Here is a 21506-nt window from a genome sequence, read left to right as displayed (position 1 = left end):
ACATGGTGGCGTGTGCCTGTAATCCCTGCTACGTAGGAGGCTGAGGCAGGAGAATCGCTCCATCCCAGGAGGCGAGGTTGCAGTGAGCCAAGATAGCGCCACTGCACCCCAGGCTGGGCGACAAAGCGAGACTCCATCAAGAAAGAAAAGAAAGGAAGGAAGGAAGGAAGGAAGGAAGGAAGGAAGGAAGGAAGGAAGGAAGGAAGGAAAGAAGGAAGGAAGGCAGGGAGGGAGGGAGGGAAGGAGAGAGAGAGAGAGGGAGAGAGAGAGGGGGAGAGAGAGAGAAAGAAAAAGAAAGAAAGAAAGAAAGAGAGAGAGAGGGAGGAAGGAAGGAAGGAAGGAAGGAAGGAAGGAAGGAAGGAAGGAAGGAAGGAAGGAAAAGAAAGGCAGGCATGCTGTGGAATGTGCTGTGAGAAAGGTTTAAGAAATATGGGACTGCCAGGTGTGGTCACTAACGCCTGTGATCTCAATACTTTGGGAGGCCGAGGTGGGAGGATTGCTTCACACCAGGAGTTTGAGACCAGCTGGGCAACATAGTGAGACCCTGTCTCTAATTTAAAAAAAAAAAAAAACACCTTTTTAAAATTAGCCTGGCATGGTCACACACACCTGAAATTCCAGCTACTCAAGAGGCTAAGGCAGAAGGATAATTTGAGCCAGGAGTTTGAGGCTGCAGTGAGCTATAATCACACCACTGTATTCCAGTCTAAGCTACAGAACAAGATCTTTTCTCAAAAAAAAGGAGAGGGCAGGGGAGAGAAGGGGAGGGGAGAGAAGGGGAGGGGAGGGTGAGGGGAGGGGAGGGGACTGCAAGGGGGAAGAAAGACTGTGGGAGTTCTAAGATGAATCTCGGAACTGGAAAGAGAACGGAGAATTCTAGAGGAGATGATGTTTTAGCCCTAGACTGTAAATGCCTCTCACTCACATAAAGATCCTTGCAACAAGCATTTACCTTCTTACCATGGTAACCTAGCACCCAAGCCTGGCACCTGGCACAGAGTACAACTCAATGCATCTTTGTTGGAATGAGCCAATGAAAAACGAAAAAAAGATGAAGAGCATTTAGAAGGATATGCCTGACTGAGAGAAAAGCCTGAGTAAGGTACAAAGCCATAAACACACACAGCAAGTCTAAATCAACAAGCTAGTGTGGTGAGCCACAGGCTGCCATAGATCCAGAGGCAGAAGGTGAGGCAGAAAGGGAAGTTCGACGAAATACAATGGGGAGTTGGAAGGTATGCTAAGTAATTCTGACTTGGTTTTGACTTGGTTCTGCATTCAGGAGAGAAGCTTTGTAGTTTTGTTTTGTTTTTGAGACAGATTTTCACTCTTATCACCCAGGCTGGAGTGCAATGGTGCAATCTCAACTCACTGCAACCTCTGCCTCCCAGGTTCAAGGGATTCTCCTGCCTCAGCCTCCCGAGCAGCTGAGATTACAGGCACCCGCCACCATGCCCAGCTAACCTTTGTATTTTTAGTAGAGATGGGGTTTCACCATATTGGCCAGGCTGGTCTCGAACTCCTGACCTCAGGTGGTCTACCTACCTCAGCCTCCCAAAGTGCTGGGATTACAGCCGTGAGCCACCGCACCCACCCAAGAGAAGCTTTGTTAAAAAACAAAAAACAAAAAACAAAAAAAAACAGTACATTAAAAATGTTAAAAGCCCACACAGTGGCTCACACCTGTAATCCCAGTGAAACTGGAAAAGTTCCCTTGTCCCCCTTACAGGGCATGCGATGGGGGTGTGGCTCGCCTCTTGAGTGACCCACTGCTCAAACCTCTAGGGGAGTATACAGGCAGGCAGGCTATGGGGCTGTGACCCCACGACAGTGTCTAGGGGTGAATGTTTACAGCTGAAGCCCCAGTGGGCATGTGTTACAGGGTGCTCTTTTAGTTTAGTCATCCATGGGCAGCTTGTGTTAGTCAGCTCAATTAGACCCCTGCCTTATTGCAAGGACAGAGGGCTTTCTCTATCCCGGGGTGCTTGCCTTGGTGTACAAGAAGAATTGGATCACATGTGGGCTTAGAGAATGACTGCAAGGTTTCATTGAATGGAAGTAGCTCTCAGCAGATGGGGGAGCCAGAAGGGAGATGGCTTTCCCCTGGAGTCGGGCTGCTTAGTGGCCTGGGCTCTCCTCCGACTGCCCCAGCCAAACTCTGCCTCATTCTGCCAGTGGATGGCCTGCCGGTGTACCAGCTTCTATCGGTGTGCTCTTCTGCTGGCGTGCTCCCTCTGATGTCCTCTCGACATCCAGCTACTTGTGTCTTCTTCAACCGATGTATTCCTCTCGACATCCAACCACTTGTATGTCTGCCTGCTAAGGTCTTGGGGGTTTTTATAGGCACAGGACAGAGGCATGGCAGGCCAGGTTTGTCTTGGGAAATGCAACATTTGGGCATGAAGGCAGGAGTGCCTGTCCTCACCTAGGTCCATGGGCACAGGCCGGGGATAGAGCCTTCACCAGGGACCATGCCCTTCTTTTCCCAGCACTACCCTTCCCTGCTTCTGTATCACCAGCATTTGGGGAGGCCGAGGCAGGCAGATCACTTGAGGCCAGAAATGCAAGACCAGCCTGACCAACATGGTGAAACTCCATCTCTACTAAAAATACAAAAATTAGCTTGGCGCGGTGGCATGTGCCTGTAAGCCCAGCTGCTCAGAAGGCTGAGGCAGGAGAATCGCTTGAACCCAGGAGGTGGAGTTTGCAGTGAGCCGCGATGGAACCATTGCACTCCAGCCTGGGCAACAGAGCAAAACTCTGTCTCATAAATAAATAAATGCCCAAATTCTGAGGCCAAAGAGCATGGTTTGAATCCTCACTTCTTCCAAGTTACTTAACCTCATTGTACCCCATTTTCTTAATCCATAAACCAGGTGCTGGGTTCTCAGGACATACGTAATGAATCCAGCATAACATCCCTACTTCCTTGAGTCTTCTGACCTTTTCTTCAATATGATATCGAGGAAGTTCCGTCACCTCCACTTCATTTGATGTAGAGCACTATCAGATCAGTGCTTCAAGAAGTCATCTCATTAAGTTATTAGGAATTCTGAATCATGTTTGAGTATTCCCACATTAATGAATTCTACCCTTGTCACTTTTGCATTCTGTCCCCCAGTCTAACATATTCAAGATTCACTCCTACACATGTTCTCTGCAGTTTCAGCTACTACTTATTAGCCAGATCCCACAATTCCTTTGCCATGTAAGCAATTTCTTCTTAGAGCAAAGCTTGTGATTTCCTGCTCAGGCTGTGCTGAAACCTGACTTTCCTTTTTAGCCAGAAGGCAATGAAGTGTGCTGGGGGCACATCTTGAGGAAAACAAGCCTCATCATGAAAGGTACCTGCTTCAGATTAGGTCATTATATGTTCCCCCAGGCAAGCAGAGACTGTTTTTCTCTGGCAAATGGTTAGGGGCTATTTTTGCAAATATAGGGGGCTCAGAGAAATTTAGAGGTTCAAAGTTCTTGGGCTTGTCTACCTAAATGTTTCTACTTCAGGTCTCTGGGCCTCCATCTTTTCTTAGACTTTCTGCTGCATAATCAGATCCTGGACCCAGTCTTTAACAAAATCTACCCTGCAGCTGTCCTAAGCTGCAACAGAGGTACTGTCTTTCAGAGCATGCCTTCAGTTGTGAATTCACTGTCCTAAGACAGTCTGGTCCCTGTCGCCTTTAGATAGGTAACAATTCAACTCTAAAATCCCACCCTGAGTGTCCTTTTTTTTTTCTTTTTTTCTTTTTTTTTTTTTTTTAAGATGGAGTTTCACTCTTGTTGCCTGGGCTGGAGTGTACTGGCGCTATCTCGGCTCACCACAACCTCTGCCTCCCAGGTTCAAGCGATTCTCCTGCCTTAACCTCCCAAGTAGCTGGGATTACAGGCATGCACCACCACGCCCAACTAATTCTGTGTTTTTAGTAGAGACGGGGTTTCCCCTTGTTGGTCAGGCTGGTCCCGAACTCCCTACCTCAGGTGATCCGCCCGCCTCGGACTCCCAAACTGCTGGGATTCCAGGCGTGAGCTACCACGCCCAGCCGAGTGTCCACTTTTTACACCTCACTTTTATTGTGTTAACCTGAGTTTCCTAAAATACAGAGTTTGAGGCAAAGGCTTAAGTGATAATGCTTCATTTAGTAGTGTAATTTCTGTGAAGCAAGAATGAGGAGAAAAGAAAGTGGGACAGGGACAGATGAAAAGGAAATATAATGCTGGCCTTCTTCACATCATGAAGAAACACAAGTTGCTCAGTCTTGCAGGATGCATCCCAACAGGCTGTCTACATCTCTATATACTGTATCTTAGTGGAGTTTGTAAGAGGAAACGGTAGAGAGAAAATATACCTGCTGCCCTTCTCCTGGTCAAGATTCACCATTCTACTTCCAGGTTGGATCACCTTGCCCCTTCAGCAGCTAGTGACAATGCCAAATCTCATACCTTGTGATGTAGTGTTTCATCCCAGTTCAAAAGCAGTGAAAGGGCCAGGCACGGTGGCTCATGCCTATAATCCCACACTTTGGGAGGCCAAGGCAGGCAGACTACCTGAGGTCAGGAGTTCGAAACCAGCCTGCCCAACATGTGAAACCCTGTCTCTGCTAAAAATACAATTAGCCACAAGTGGTGGTGGGTGCCTGTAATTCTAGCTACTCAAGCAAGAGAATCACTTGAACCCAGGAGGCACAGGTTGCAGTGAGCTGAGATCATGCCACTGTACTCCAGCCTGGGCGACAGAGCAAGAGTCTGTCTCAGGAAAAAAAAAAAAAGCAATGAAAGGAAGTGGACGCAGTGGCACATGGCTATAGTCCCAGCTACTTAGGAGGCCAAGGTGGGAGGATCATTTGAACCCAAGAGTTCAAGTCCAACCTCGGCAATATAGTGAGGCATCATCTCAATTTTTTTTTTTTTTTAAGTGGCGAAAGGAGCCAAAAAAGCCACATAGTGGCTTCAGGTGGTGGAACCAAGCAGGCCAGGATGGAGGCAGTCACCAGAGCAGTTGCTGGAAGGCAGCAAGGAGGACCCAGTAGGTCAATGAAGACAGAAAACCCAAGGCTTTGCATAAGGTGTGTCCAGTATACAAGTCCTCTTGGAGACTAACGCCAGCAACACCCTAAGGAAAACAGAGCAGCGAGATGGAAGGAGCCTGGATTCCTTCACACTGTGAAGCCCTAATACGAGTCCTAGACCACTCACCCAGCTTACTATGTGAGAGGAAAATAAACTTTAAGTGGATGGGAGCAGTGGCTCACACTTGTAATCCCAGCACTTTGGGAGCCCAAGGCGGACAGATCACGAGGTCAGGAGATCGAGACTGTCTTGGCCAACATAGCGAAACCTCGTCTCTACTAAAATACGAAAAATTAGCTGGGCCTGGTGACGTGTGCCTGTAATCCCAGCTACTTGGGAGGCTGAGGCAGGGGAATCGCTTGAACCCAGGAGGTGGAGGTTGTAGTGAGCTGAGATCGCACCACTGCACTCCAGCCTGGCGACAGAGCAAGACTCCATCTCAAAAAATAAAATAAAATAAAATAAACATAAATAAATAAATAAACGTTCACCTTGTTTCAAGTACTGGGATTGGAGGTCTTTGTAGGAGGGGCCAACCCTTTACTACAACTATTGTACTCTATCACTTTGAAGTTTTATTTCTTGGGCTGGGTGCAGTGGCTCACACCTGTGATCTCTGCACTTTGGGAGGTGAAGGTGGGTGGATCACCCGAGGTCAGGAGTTCGAGACCAGCCTAGCCAACATGGTGAAACGCCATCTCTACTAAAAATACAAAATTAGCCAGGCATGGTGGTGGGCACTTGTAATCCCATCTACTTGGGAGGCTGACATAGGAGAATCACTTGAACCCGGGAGGTGGAGGTTGCAGTGAGCCGACATCACGCCACTGCACTCCAACCTGGGCAACAAGAGCAAAACTCTGTACCCACCCCCCCAAAAAAAGAAAGAAATTTGATTTCTCGAAATCAGCTTTAGAAATCACACATATGCATAAAGATGCATATACAGACATATACAGAACACATTGCAGATGTTCATTGCTAACCTTGAATGCTTACAATAGTAAAGCATTAAAAACAATCACTGGGCACAGTGTCTCATACCAGTAATCCCAGCACTTCGGGAGGCCAAGGCAGGCAGATCACCTGAGGTTGGGAGTTCAAGACCAGCCTGACCAACATGGAGAAACCCCGTCTTTACTAAAAATACAAAATTAGCCGGGGGTGGTGGTACATGCCTGTAATCCCAGCTATTTGGGAGACTGAGGCAGGAGAATTGCTTGAACCCGCGAGGTGGAGGTTGCAATGAGCCGAGATCATGCCACTGCACTCCAGCCTGGGCAACAAGAGCGAAACTCTGTCTCAAAAACAAAAACAAAAACAAAAAAACACAATCTAAATGTACACCAATAGAGTAATGCACAGATAAACTATAGTTTAGCTATAGTATTCAATACTAGTCGGCATCCTAAGGGAATGTAGTGGATTTTTATGTCTTAACATAAAAATATTTTTAAGACTTTTTTAAATTAAAAAATTGCAATATAATGTAAACAGTATACCAACAGTTATCTATATGTACCACAAAAATGATACTATAATATTTGTGTTTATATGTATGTTTGTATATATTATGAGAGAGAGAAGAAAAGAGAGAGAGATCAAAAATGAGAGTAAGAATAAATGTATTGAGAAGTTCTGAAAGAAAACCCAATACATTGTTAACAGTGGTTACATTTTGGAATGAACTGGAATTGAAAATATGGGATCAAATGACATTTTAAACTTGTCTGTATTGTTTTCCCTTTTTTTTAACTTTCATTTTAAGTTCAAGGGTACATGTGCAGGATGTGCAGGTTTGTTACATAGTTAAACACGTGTCATGGGGATTTAAGAAAAGACCTTCCTGTATTACTTGTGTAATTAAAAGTTAATTTTAAAATATAAAAGTCAATGTAGGGCCAGGTGTGGTGGCTTGTGCCTGTAATCCCAGCACTTTGGGAGGCCGAGGCAGGCAGATCACTTGAGGTCAGGAGTTCAAGACCAGCCTGGCCAACATGGTGAGACCCCATCTCTACCAAATATATATATATATATAAAATAATAATAATACAAAAAAAGTCAATGTAAAAGTAAAACTATTAACAGTTTGTTATCCCAGGTACATGGGATTAGAAGGAATCTTTGCTCCATGTTCTTTTCTGTACTTCAAAATTTTTCTACAATGAAAATATACTACCTTTGTTGTAAAATAAAATAGCTTTTTATGGCAGGGGGTGAGGGACAGAATGTCGCTGTGTTGCCCAGGCTGGAGTGCAATGGTGCAATCTCAACTCACTGCAACCTCCGCCTCCCAGGTTCAAGCGATTCTCATGCCTCAGCCTCCTGAACAGCTGGGACTACAGGTGTGCACCACAACACCCGGATAATTTTTGTATTTTTAGTAGAGATGGGGTTTCACCATGTTGGTCAGGCTGGTCTCGAACTCCTGACATCATGATCCACCCACCCCGGCCTCCCAAAGTGCTGGGATTACAGGTGTGAGCCACCGCACTTGGCTAAAATACTTTTTAACCTAAAGCATAAAAATATAGACACATGACAACAGTACTATAAACTAAAAATAAGACTTCTATAGACCTTAATTAGACAAAATTTCCACTAACTGCATTATTCTGGTGAAAGCATTTAGAAGCACATTCTTGGGCGATGTACTATTTGCTTCATTTATTGAATCTCAAAAAAAAAAAGGCAGAAAATATTTTGACTCATTTATGCAGTTTTAAGACCAAACTCCAAGACCTAGGGTCTATACGAACCCCGAAAATAGGCATATTACTTTAAATGTACATCCTACCTCTCACTTCAATCATCTTTCCCAGCTTTCTTCTTTAAACATGAATTTAAAGAACAGACAAGGTATCGTGGCTTGCACCTGTAATCTCAGCACTTTGGGAGGCCAAGGCAGGAGGATCGTTTGAGGCTAGCAGTTCAAGACCAGCCTAGGCAACATAATGAGAATCTATCTCTACAAAAAGTACAAAAATTAGCTGGGTGTGGTGGCACGCAACTGTAGCCCTAGCTACTCGGAAGTCTGAGGTGGGAGGATTGGTTGAGCCCAGGACTTGGAGGTTGCTGTGAGCTGTGATCACGCCACTGCATTCCTGCCTGGGCTGTAACAGAGTGAGAGCTTGTCTCTAAAAAAAAATAATAAAAAACAAAGAGTACAACTCTATGCTTACCACAAGGCAGGAAGTAAGGGGGGGATATGCAAATAGAGATTGCAATCCACAATGCTAGCTTCCCTAAGGAAAAGCTTAAGCAGAGTGTAAATTGGAAAAGCACTGAGAGGAGAATGTTCTTGGGATCTGATCTGTCACATAACATGCTGATCAAAGAAAAACTGAACATTCTATCTGAGTCTCTGAGTTGGTGAGAAAACCCCGGTCTAATGATTTCCAAACCTTTTTACTATAATGAGCGGTAAGAAATACTAAGAGTATAATGATTATACTTTTAATTTGGTTCTTGCCAGAAGGCTGATTGTTAATTGCCGTTGATTTTGTCTGTTACCAAATTGGGATGAGAAACAGCTGTATCTTTCAAGCCTGCGAAGTCCCACAGTTTTTGGACTGTTTCATTGTTCTTTGTTTGAAAATCAGGTACTATAATTATTTTCTGAGCCCCTCTCTTTTTTGTATTACCTTGGCAAATATAACCACTAGCAACCAACACGTTTTTTTATTCCCCAGCACTTCACCTAAAGGTCCAAGTTTTTTGTTTGTTTGTTTTTGCTTTTTGAGATGGAATCTTGCTCTATTGCCCAGGCTGCAGTGCAGTGGCACGACCTTGGCTCACTGCAACCTCCACCTCCCAGGTTCAAGTGATTCTCCTGCCTCAGCCTCCCAAGTAGCTGGGATTATAGACACGCACTACAGCACCCAACTAATTTTCTGTATTTTTAGTAGAGACAGGGTTTCACCATGTTGCCCAAGATGGTCTTGAACTTCTGATCTCAGATGATGTGCCCACCTCAGCCTCCCAAAGTGCTGAGCCAGGTGTGAGCCACCACGCCCCCAAGTTTATCAAGTATGTTTTATGCTACCAAAGTATTGCAGGTAACAATTTTACTAAATGTTTCATTACTAAATAGCATGAGTTGCCATCTTTCTAGGCTTCCATGAACAGTGTCCTTGCTGCTCACTATGTGGCTCTGTTAGGGAAACAGGAGCATAGGAGAGCCAGGGTGACACCATTTTCAAATCAACTCCATCTTAAAACTCACAGGCACATTCCTTGCCAGTCACGACCCATGGCAGTAAGATGTGTAAGACTGAGGAAGCAGTTCAGTAACACCCGCAAAGACAAACTTCTACGAACACAGAATGTCCAGATGTCCTGATACCCATAACAACATATGCTTTCAAGATAATTAGAGTTATGCTTTGATGTACTTACACACTAGAATGCCAAAGGTAGTTTTCTTTAAACGAATAGATTAATAAATTTTGTCATGCTGTCAGCCCCCAACATAGACACAGATTAGTTTGGTCTTTACATAGTTAAGACCCCTATATAAGTATAATAAAACTTAAAGACAAGGCATTCCTCTGCTTGCTTTCTAAGGGCACTGTACTCTGTATCTGAGTAACTTTCAATAAACTATATCTTCTTATTACACTCTGTGACTCACCTTGAATTCCTTCCTGTGTTACATCCAAGAACTCTTTCTTGGGGTCTGGATCGATACCCCATTTTCCGGCAACAGCTCTGAAGCCAGTGCCATGCATGATAAGTTTTTTGTTACTCCAACATCCCAATTCCAGTACAAAACACCATGAAACACTACAACAGTCTCCTTAGGCTAAATTATGCTACAGTAACAAAAACATCCCGTATCCCCATGGCTTGCAAAAACAAAGTTTTATCCCTTGCTCACATTACTGAATAATGTGGGTCCCAGGCTGAAGGACCAAACCATATCTGGGACATTGCCAGTCTCAGGGCAGAGGGGAGGAAATGATGGAGGAACCATTCAGGGTCTTCCTGGTACCCAGCACTTGCACTCACATTTCATTTTCTAAATCAACTCAGATGGTCAAGGCTGCTCTCAGCGGGGCTGAGCAGTGTAATCCCCCACAGGGAGAAGCACCTACTATTTTGAACAATGATACAATCTACCAGAGTATTTTAAATTTAACATAATGCAAAGTAACAAATATCTTTTTCCCAACCTACTTCTCTCTCCTTTCCCTGTCTCTCAGCAAGTAACAGATTCCATGAGTGGAGGTTCCAGAATTTTCTTACTAGAAGAGGGTTAGAAGCAATTAATTTCTTGCTAGAAGAGGGCTGTGGCAATTAGGTTAGAAAGAAGAGCTAGGAAACTAGTTTTGAAGCTGCATCTTGCTGTTTGTTTGTTTTTAAGACAAAGTCTTGCACTGTCACCCAGGCTGGAGTGCAGTGGTGCAATCTCGGCTCACTGCAACCTCCGCCTCCCGAGTTCAAGCAATTCTCCTGCCTTAGCCTCCTGAGTAGCTGGGATTACAGGCACCTGCCACCACTCCCAGCCAATGTTTTGTATTTTTTTTTAGTAGAGATGGGGTTTCACTATGTTGGCCAGGCTGGTCTTGAACTTCTGAACTCATGATCTGCCCACCTCGACCTTATAAGCAAGCACATTGTTTTCATTTAGATCATATGATCATTTAAGTTGGCTTGATAGAGCTGATGGAAATTATGAAGTGGTTAATGTTCCCTCAACTCACCACCTCTGCCCTTCACTGGATACCACCATTGCAGTTACCCAAGCAAGAACAATGATATCTTTGAATCCTCTTATTCCATTTCCAGTCTAGTCTCTAGACCTGTACTTGTCCAATTCAACAGTCACTAGCTACATGTGACTAATAAGCACTTTAAATGTGGCTTACCTACATTTAGATGTGCTCTAAGTATAAAATACACAACAGATTTTAAAGACTTTGTACAAAAACTGCATATATAATATATCTTCATAAAATTTTGTATTGATTTTTTTGTGTGTGAGATGGAGTTTTGCTCTTGTTGCCCAGGCTGAAGCGCAATGGTGCGTCCCGGGTTCAAGCGATTCTCCTGCCTCAGCCTCCCAATTAGCTGAGATTACAGGCATGTGCCACCATGCCCAGCTAATTTTTTTTGTATTTTTAGTAGAGACGGGATTTCTCCATGTTGGTCAGGCTGGTCTCGAACTCCTGACCTTCAGGTGATCCACCTGCCTCGGCCTCCCAAAGTGCTAGGATTACAGGCGTGAGCCACCGCTCCTGGCCATATTGATGGTATTTTCAAATGACTATATTTTGAGTATATTTGATTAAATAAATAAATTATTAAAATAAAGACTACTTGTTTCTTTTTACCTTTCTCGGGTGGCTACTAGACAATTTTAAAGTACACAGATGGCTTTTATTTTTGGCTTGCATTGTATTTCTCTTGAACATTGCTACCTTAGGCTGTCTTTTCCTCTTCATCGCCACTGTCCCAGTCTTAACTTAGGCCTTCATCCGCCTTCAAAAGGTTTTTGGGAGGGTTTTGTGTTTTTGGGTTTTTTTTTGGTTTTGGTTTTGATTTTGAGACAGGGTCTTGCTCTGTGCCCAGGGTGTACTGCAGTGGCATGATCACAGATCACCGAAGCCTCCACCTCTCGGGTTAAAGCAATTCTCTCACCTTAGCCTTCCCAGTAGCTGGGACCACTGGCACGTGCCACCATGTCCAGCCTTCACTGAGGTTTCTACAAAAACCTCCTAATTAGTCTTTCTGTCTCCAGTCTGGCCTCTCTCCAACCCATTCTTCAAAGTGGCCAGAATGATCTTTTTAAAATGCAAATCAAATCATGCAAACTCAACCAGGTTTGACATCCTTTCATAGGTCTCCATTGCCTTTGATTTTGTATCTCCATACAGAAAGCCCTCCCTAATGATCCAGACACCTGGTTTTCAACCTGGGGACCTTCTAGCCCTGGAATACACCAAGACTTTCTAAATGTGTGGGCATGTCTGATTTCAGAAGAGTCCATTTCCACATCCTTGACTTTTGTATTTTCTGCATATTTATTCACCTTCGAAGGCCCTTGCACTCAAAGTTCTCATCTCTCCTTCCCTTTCACCGTCACTCTAATCTCCTAACAAACAAAGGCATCTGGAATCTTACTATGAGGCATTGATGGAACAATTAAACAATTTATTTAAGCAAAGCACATTACAGCCTTCCTACACGTTGTAAGATGTACTACCAATATAGTATTTATAATATGCTATATACTTATTTTAAAATATGCAATAAAATACAGAATTGGGGGAATATTTTTAGGGGACAAAGTAAACAAAAAGTTTGAAGACAACTATGTAGTTCATCTGTCACGACACCTCACCCACGCTACCCATACCGCCACCAGCACCACCACCCCACAGCGCTCGCACTTTCCTATCTTCAGCTTGATTCCGGGGGCTCAGCCTATCCGACAGTCTCAGCCTGGTAGCCTCAGAACATTCTCCGTCACTCTCTTTCCCCAGTTCTTTATCACTTCTTGTTTCTGTTTTTTTCATGGCATCATCAGAAGAGGTTACTTTTCAGTTTTGCTATTCAGGGACTTCTTGGAATTTTCTCTTATTATGTGAACTTCGACTTTTACTACACTTTATGAAATGACATGGAAGGAAGACGCAGGTATTACTTATCTGTTCAACTTTCATTATCATTGTAGTACTCTGCCAAGACTTCTCTTCTTTTAGTAGTCAAAGAAAGCTGTTTGTGTTTCCCAAATCGGCATAATTTTTTTTTTTTTTTTTTTTTTTGAGATGGAGTCTGGTTCTGTCACCCAGGCTGGAATGCAGTGGCACCATCTCAGCTCAAAGCAACCTCCGTCTCCTGGGTTCAAGCAATTCTCCTGCCTCAGACTCTCGAGTGGCTGAATACAGGTGCACACCACCACACGTGGCCAATTTTTTGTATTTTTTTTAGTAGAGACACAGTTTCGCCATGTTGTCCGGGCTGGTCTCAAACTCCTGACCTTAAGTGATCTGCCCGCCTCAGCCTCCCAAATCCTAGCCTGTACTAGGATTACAGGCGTGAGCAACCGTGCCCAGCCCCGACAATGTATTTTTTTTTCTTCTTCTTCTTCTTCTTTTTGAGACAGAGTCTTGCTCTTGTCACCCAGGCTGGAGTGCAGTGGCTCAATCTCGGCTCACTGCAGCCTCTGCCTCCTGGGTTCAAGCAATTTTCCTGCCTCAGGCTCTCGAGTAGCTGGGATTACAGGCACCCGCCACCATGCCCAGCTAAGTTTTGTATTTTTAGTAGAGTGGGTTTCACCATTTTGGCCAGGCTGGTCCCAAACTCCTGACCTCAGGTGATCTGCTGGCTTCGGCCTCCCGAAGTGCTGGGATTACAGGGGTGAGCCACCACACCCACATGATTAGTTTTAAGTGTTGCTGAAAGAGCTGTTTCACATAGTTACTACTCAGGATTTAAAACAAAAAACAAGAGACACCAAGGTCTAACTGTTAAATTCACATAGTAAGTAAACATACAGGTATACCTTGTGCTGTTTAGATTGACAACTGCTGCTTATTCATTCCCTCGCTGTGGTTGTTCTCTGCTGTCACTAAATTCACTGCCAAGGTCACTGTGGGAACAGTCACAGGGCATATAAAAGAGTGGTTAGGGATGTGGGCTCCAGAGCCAGAGTGTCTGATTTAGCAGCCCGTTGGTTGTGTAACCTGGAAAATGCATTGAACCTCTCTGTGCATCAGTTTTCTCATCTGTAAACCGGAGATAATAAGGACAGTAACTACCTCATAGAGCTGTTACGAGAGTTAAATTAATAAAACTATTGAAGTGCCTAAAATGGTGTCTGGCACAGAATATGCACTAAATAAATAACACTTTTTAAAAGTATGTGGGTCAATATCATATTTGACACAAACTTTAATGACTTCAGATTTCCCCTCATGATCCTGAATATTTTCAAGCTAACGTATCAAACTTCCGGATTTTAACCAATAATCCATGCTTCTTACATTGTTAAAGGATAAATAAAAATTGACACTAAATTCTTCAAACCCAGAAATTCCAATAATTTTATGTCCTCAGGGACTCACTGTGTCCTGAAGTGCAAGGATGTGGACTATGAGCCCTGGATCAAATGATTAAGTTCAAATCTGACACCACCACATTGCTTGCTGTGGAACTCTGACCAAGGAACTTAACTCTCTATGCTTCAGTTGACTCATCAGTGAAATGGGGAGTGCTAGACATTTGTCTGTTTGCTTCCAAATCCATTCCTTCCCTACCCCTTCTCTGCTCTGTGTCCCAGGGAACTTCATCTCCCATTTCCCTTCCCAATCAGTTTCTAGTTTGATTTGGTCAATGAGAGGCACTGGTGAGAAATTTGACAGTGAAAGAAAAAGAGAAACTAGAGTGTTTGTCTCTATGTCCTCAACAGCCTAAGGCAGCAGCTCCAACAACCTGATCCCCGTATGACTCCAGTTCCCACTGGCCAGGCCCTCTGTGATCACGGTTTGGATGAGCAACTCCTGGCCTCCCTTTGTCCCTCTGGCATGACTTCCTGCTGTTATTAATGTCTAGGATGCCTCATTGTCCTCTCTTTGGCTTTGCAGTCCTCCCATATAACTAATTACCTACATTAAATTCCTATTCTTGCTATTTAAAATAACTTACTGGGGAATTTTGCCTCCAGAAAGATGGAGTAGATATACTTTTCCCTATTCTTCCAACAAAGTACAGATAAACATCTTGGACAGTATGTGTAAAAAAGGGGCCAGGCACGGTGGCTCACACCTGTAATCCCAGCATTTTGGGAGGCCAAGGTGGGCGGATCACGAGGTCAGGAGTTCAAGACCACCCTGGCCAAGAGACCAGCCTGGTCAATATGGTGAAACCCCATCTGCACTAAAAATACAAAAATTAGCCAAGTTTGGTGGCAGGCACCTGTAATCCCAGCCACTTGGGAGGCTGAGGCAGGAGAATTGCTTGCACCCGGGAGGTGGAGGTTGCAGTGAGCCAAGATTTCAGCATTGCACTCCAGCCTGGGCTGTAACAGAGTGAGACTCTGACTCAAAAAAAAAAAAAAAAAAAAAAAAAAAAAAGAGGGCAGACTCTGAAAGGTAGAAATGGAATGTGGGACCCAAGCAACAAGAAGTTGGCAGTGGGTTTTCTTTTTGCTTCACATATTCCAGGTGGGGTGCTAGAGAAGCTGGCAACCTAGAAACTCCAATGGGAGCAAGAAGAAAAAAAAAAATAAGGCAAGGAAAGCCTGCTCTTCCCTGACAAAGGACCTGAAAAGGGGCAGCCTAGCAAGACCATAAGCTTGTAGATAGTAATCATTCTATTCTAGCCAAATACCACAGAAGAAACTGCCACTCCGACTTTTAGCCCCACCAGCAAAGAACAAATGGGAGCCTAGAATTTTCACCCTGGATGTAACAAGGTGCCTCAACTACCTCCAGAGAGGCCCAGTAAGAAATCAAGGTATTTCTCTTCATCTGATGGTAATAAGGCACTCTTCCCTTTCCTGACTGGGATTGTGTTAGCAGAGGGCTAGTGAAGGATCAGGATTTTCATCCCCAACCAGGGGTAATGAAGCCTCTCTCATGGGATCAGTGTGTGGAAACAGTAGCAAGGTACCCTTGTCCCTCTCATGCTGATATCAGTAGGGACTTTGAGACCCAATAGGGACTTTGACTTCCCATGACCAACCATTAATAAAGGAGAACCTTCTCCTGCCAAAGTGGTATTGGAGGAAGCTGCTGAAACGGGAGATTTAAATAACACACAGTGTCTCATAATATAATTGCAAAAATGTCCAAATTTCATTTCAAAATCACTCATCATACCAACAACAAAGAATATCCCAATCTGAATTTTTAAAAAATTAGCAGACACCAACATGACACAAATGTTAAAATTCTCAGACAAGAATTGTAAATCAGTCATCATATGATTCAGTGAACAATTACATGCAAACTTGAAACAAATGAAAACATACGAAGTCTCAGCAAAGAAATCGAAGTTATAAAGAACAATCAAATGAAATTTTAGAACTAAAAAATACAACAAATGAAATGAAAACAACTTGCTGGATAGGCTCGACAGTAAAATGGAGAGGAAAGAACCAATGAACTTGAAGAATAAAAAAATTACCCAATTAGAACATCAGACAGAAACTACATTGAAAAAAAAAAAAAGGAATAGTCTAAAGACATAAACCTACATAATAAAAAAGTGGATAAACTTGGTTTATCCAAACAAAATAAATCCAAAGAAATCCACAACAGGACACATCACAGTCAAACTTCCGAAAACTAAAAACAAAGAAAAAAATCTGAAAGCAGCTGCAGTGAAACAATACCTTATCAATAGGAGAAAAACAATTTGAAAGACAATATATTTCACACCAAAAAGTGTGAATGCCATAAAGAAGTAGCACAGCATTTTCCAAGTGCTGAAAAACAAACAAACAAAATGGCCAACCCAAAATTCTATATCCAGTGAAAATATCCTTCAGAAATGAAGGAGAAACACTTTGGGAAGCCAAGGTGGGTGGATCACCTGAGGTCAGGAGTTTTAGACCAGCCTGGCCAACATGGGGAAACCACGTCTCTACTAAAACTACAACAATTAGCTGGGTGTGGTGGTGGGTGCCTGTAATCCCAGCTACTCGGGAGGCTGAGGCAGGAAAATCACTTGAATGTGGGAGGCAGAGGTTGTAGTGAACCTAGATAGTGCCATTGCACTCCAGCCTGGGCAAGAAGAGTGAAACTCTGTCACCCCAAAATATATTTTAAAAATAATAATAAAATTATATGGAGCGTGTTCTGTGACCAAAATGGACTCAAACTAGAAATAAGTAGTAGAAAAATAACAGAAAAATCTCCTAATACTTGGAAACTAAATAACACACTGCTAAATAATTCATCAATCAAAGAGGAAATCTCACATGAAATCAAAATATGCATTGAACTAAAAGAAAGTGAAAATATAACACATCAAAACTTATGGGACCCGGGCAATGTAGTACTGACACATTAAATTTATAGCACTGAATGATTACATTCTAAAGGAGGAAAAGTCTCAAATTGATAATCCAAACTCTCCTCTCAAAAAACTAGAAAAACAGGATCAAAATAAACCCAAAGCAAACAGAGGGGAAGAAATAATAAATATTAGAGCAGAAATCAATGAAATTTACATAACTGATTGGACTTGACTAACACAAAGGCATAAATTTAAACTTCGTGCACATATTTGTTGTGAGGATTAAATGAATTGATATGTGCAAAATGTTCATAACACTATGCACCCAGCCAGGCGCGGTGGCTCACGCCTGTAATCCTAACACTTTGGGAGGCCAAAGCGGGCAGATTACCTGAGGTCAGGAGTTCAAGACCAGCCTGTCTAATATGGTGAGACTCCGGCTCTACTAAAATACAAAAATTAGCCAGGCATGATGGCGAATGCCTGTAATCCCAGCTACTTGGGAGGCTAAGACAGGAGAATCACTTGAACCCGGGCGACAGTGGTTGCAGTGAGCCAAGATCACGCCACTGCACTCCAGTCTGGGCAGCTGAGGGAGATGCCATCTCAAAAAAAAAAAAACAAAACCGGAACGCACGTTAAAGTAAATGTTCAATAAATGTTAGCTTTTATCATTTGTTAACAAAATATTTGAGTGAGAACAATTGGAGCAAGAAGTTATACAAGCCATTGATTTTTTTAATAAAAATATAGAAGAGCAATTGTTAAGGTGACAAGTTTATTTATTTATTTTATTTTATTTTATTTTATTTTATTTTATTTTGAGATAGAGTCTTGCTCTGTTGCCCAGGCTGGAGTGCAGTGGTGTGATCTCGGCTGAATGCAAGCTCTACCTCCTGGGTTCACGCCATTCTCCTGCCTCAGCCTCCCAAGTAGCTGGGACTACAGGTGCCCACCACCACGCCCGGCTAAATTTTTTTTTTTTGTATATTTAGTAGAGACGGGGTTTCACCGTGTTAGCCAGGATGGTCTCGATCTCCTGACCTTGTGATTCGCCTGCCTCGGCCTCCCAAAGTACTGGGATTACAGGTGTGAGCCATCATGCCCGGCCCTTATTCTTTCAAAAGAGTTGTTTTGGGGACTCTACAAACTCACAAAGAAACGTTACATTTCTGTTTATCTACTATCATATTTTCAATTCTCATCCTCATAATAAACCCTATTCACAGTATCGTGAGTACAATGCTAAAATCACCAGGTTCAGCTGAACGCAGTGGCTCACACCTGTAATCCCAGCACTTTGGGAGGTCGAGATGGGCAGATCATGAGGTCAGGAGTTCGAGACCAGCCTGGCCAATATGATGAAACCCCCGTCTCTACTAGAAATGCAAAAATTAGCTGGGTACAGTGGCACGCGTCTGTAGTCCCAGCTCCTCAGGAGGCTGAGGCAGGAGAATCACTGGAAACTGGCATGTGGAGGTTGCAGTGAGCTGGGATCATGCCACTGCACTCCCGCCTGGGCGACAGAGTAAGAATGTCTCAAAAAAAAAAAAAAAAATCACTAGGTTCACTGTCAACAAAACCAGTTTGTTTTTTTTCCAGTTCCTCATCACATATTAATGTCTTTCAACTCTCTGGGTGTGAAGTTAAAACCAGTAAAACATTGATAAACGTGATAGTGAGGTCAGGGATTGTGTGTGTGTATTAATTGTTGTATCCCAAATGCTTAGAACAATGCTTGACACTTAGTTGTTGCTCCACAAATATTTGTTGAATGAGTGGATGAGTGAATAAGCACAGAAAAATGAATGACCAATATGAAAGGTAAAGGAAAATGGAAGATTTTAACATAAATTCAAAAATTCAAGCCTCACCACCTGCACGAATTCTAATGATTTTAATAGTCAGGATAAGAACTGTAAGAGATGGCTTGAGGCACTTGCTATACAACTTTCAGGCAGGTAGCCAGTGCATGTAAACTTCCTTTACTCCAAAAACCATTCCCCACTCAAGCAGTAGTCTTGTACAAAATGACCTCACCACCAGTCATGGTTGATTGGACCAGCGATAAACACTAGACCTAGTTGGATCAAACGGATTCTTTCTCCTGGGGAATCTGAAACTGAGATTCTGCTGGGCATAGTGGAACTGAATATACAGGTGGTCAATTTCTGTCAAGAGCTTGGAGAAGCAGAGAAAGCCAGTCTGGAGAGAGAGAAATATGATGTCTCAGAAAAGCAAAGGCAGAAGCTAGAGAGAAAGGATGGCCTATGTTAGTAAGAGTTTTCTGGTCTTGACTGTAATCCCTCGAGAGGTCCTTCCTGCCTTTGTTTCTGGATATCCTCCCAACAAATTCAACTTGCGGGGGAGAAGGGCAAGTAAGCAGATTTGTTTTCTTATGCACTTAGGCAAAAATCATTGATTAGATATGGAGGAAGGTGATTGATTCATTTTTGGACATGTTAAATCTGATTTGTTTTCCTTTTGCAGAAATATGGTATATTTGACCATAGCTGTTCTACACTCTTCTTCATTATATCATTTGTTTATTTGTTTGTTTGTTTGTTTGTTGAGACGGAGTTTCACTCTCGTTGCCCAGGCTGGAGTGCAATGGCGCGATCTCAGCTCACCGCAACCTCTGCTTCCCGGGTTCAAATGATCCTCCTGCCTCAGCCTCCCAAGTAGCTGGGATTACAGGCCCAGCTAATTTTGAAATTTTAGTAGAGACAGGGTTTCTCCATGTTGGTCAGGCTGGTCTCGAACTCCCAACCTCAGGTGATCTGCCTGCCTCAGCCTCCCAAAGTGCTGGGATTACAGACATGCTCTTTATTAGATCTTTAATACGTTTCCAGGCCTTGTTCTTCCTGTCCTTTTAGAAGATATCTAATATTACAACAAAGTGTATTTTTTCTACCTTAACCTCTAACGACAAAATATTCTTAACTTTCTAAATCCATGAGTACGTTATAGTCTCCATCTGTTTATAGTGAATAATCCTCAAGAAGGAATAGCTTTCAAGAAGGGAATGATCATCAGAAACAAACACTGTAGACAGAGGGTTTTTCTCTTGTACTCATGTCTACAGACAAGATGTTATTCTCTTGGAGGGTTTTTCTCTTGTACTCATGTCTACAGACAAGATGTTATTCTCTTGGAATAGAAGAAAAATGGAACAGAAAACATATGTAGAGAGCAGGGAAATTTGAGCTACAGAATATTATACAAGCAGTGAAATGCATGTCATTTTCTAATCGCTTCGTGATGTCAACACCTCTTCACAATACCTTGCAAAGAAAGTCTGCAAATTTCAAACCACCTCTTTGCAAAGTGATTTCTTTATGTCACTAGGCTGCACATACTCACAGCCCACGCTCTTTCAGTTGCTAAGTGCTCTGGATTGCCACAGTATGTTCCAGAGGCTCCAGATTGCTCTCAAATGTGAAAGATGTGCTTCTAATTGGAAATAAAGTTCTTGCCTTTCAAATAGAATATTCTCTAAAAACAAAGAAACAGTACCTATTGGATTTCAACCAGTTCAAATTAAAACCAATTTCCCAAAGCAAGGGAAAGTTCATAAACTCTAAAATTCAATAATATGATCTTACAACTTGGAACTCAGAGATTATTTATAGATTAGTTTTATATTATTAGCTTCCCTTTATTAGGAATGAAAATCATAATATGCCACTAAAAACATTTATTCTTAATACGCACTGATAACTTCTATTGATGAGATGTGTTACAAGAGGCTTTGAGTTTTTTTAAGTCAATAACCTAAATGAAATATTAGGCAGTTTAAGGCTGTGATTAAAAAAAGAAGAGGAAACAGTTATGGCAAGAAATAAGAAAGAACAGTTACACTTTATGGGTATATAAACATAAATTTGACCAACATTTATCAAGTGAGAGTACTATAACAGAGTAGGGACCAATTACAGATATAAACTGCAATCCCTAGATCTGAAGAATGTGGAGTCTACTAGAAGAGATTGGCCATTCTTCCATATAAGAAGTTTTCATCAAGTATTTGCCATAAACAAGATGTTTTGCTGGGTACTAAATCTTAATTGTGGCATTGTAGCATTGGATCACTTCAACATATGTCATCAAACTTGTAAACTTTTACTTTAAGATTTGTGTTGCAAACAACATATGTTTTTTGAAAAAGTCCAAACTATACAGAAGCAAAAAGTATAAGACTCTCCATAACTCCCACCACTAGGTGGGGTCGTCACCACCATTACTTTTTTTTCTTTTCTTTTCTTTTTTTTTGAGACGGAGTCTCGCTCTGTCGCCCAGGCTGGAGTGCAGTGGTGCGATCTCGGCTGAATGCAAGCTCTGCCTCCTGGGTTCACGCCATTCTCCTGCCTCAGCCTCCCGAGTAGCTGGGACTACAGGTGCCCACCACCATGCCCAGCTAATTTTTTGTATTTTCGGTAGAGACGGGGTTTCACCATGTTAGCCAGGATGGTTTG

This window comes from Chlorocebus sabaeus, chromosome 11 (assembly GCF_047675955.1).
Source record: "Chlorocebus sabaeus isolate Y175 chromosome 11, mChlSab1.0.hap1, whole genome shotgun sequence".
NCBI lineage: Eukaryota > Metazoa > Chordata > Mammalia > Primates > Cercopithecidae > Chlorocebus > Chlorocebus sabaeus.
The sequence above is the reverse complement of the archived record's forward strand: the minus strand, read 5'-3'. Positions refer to the sequence as shown.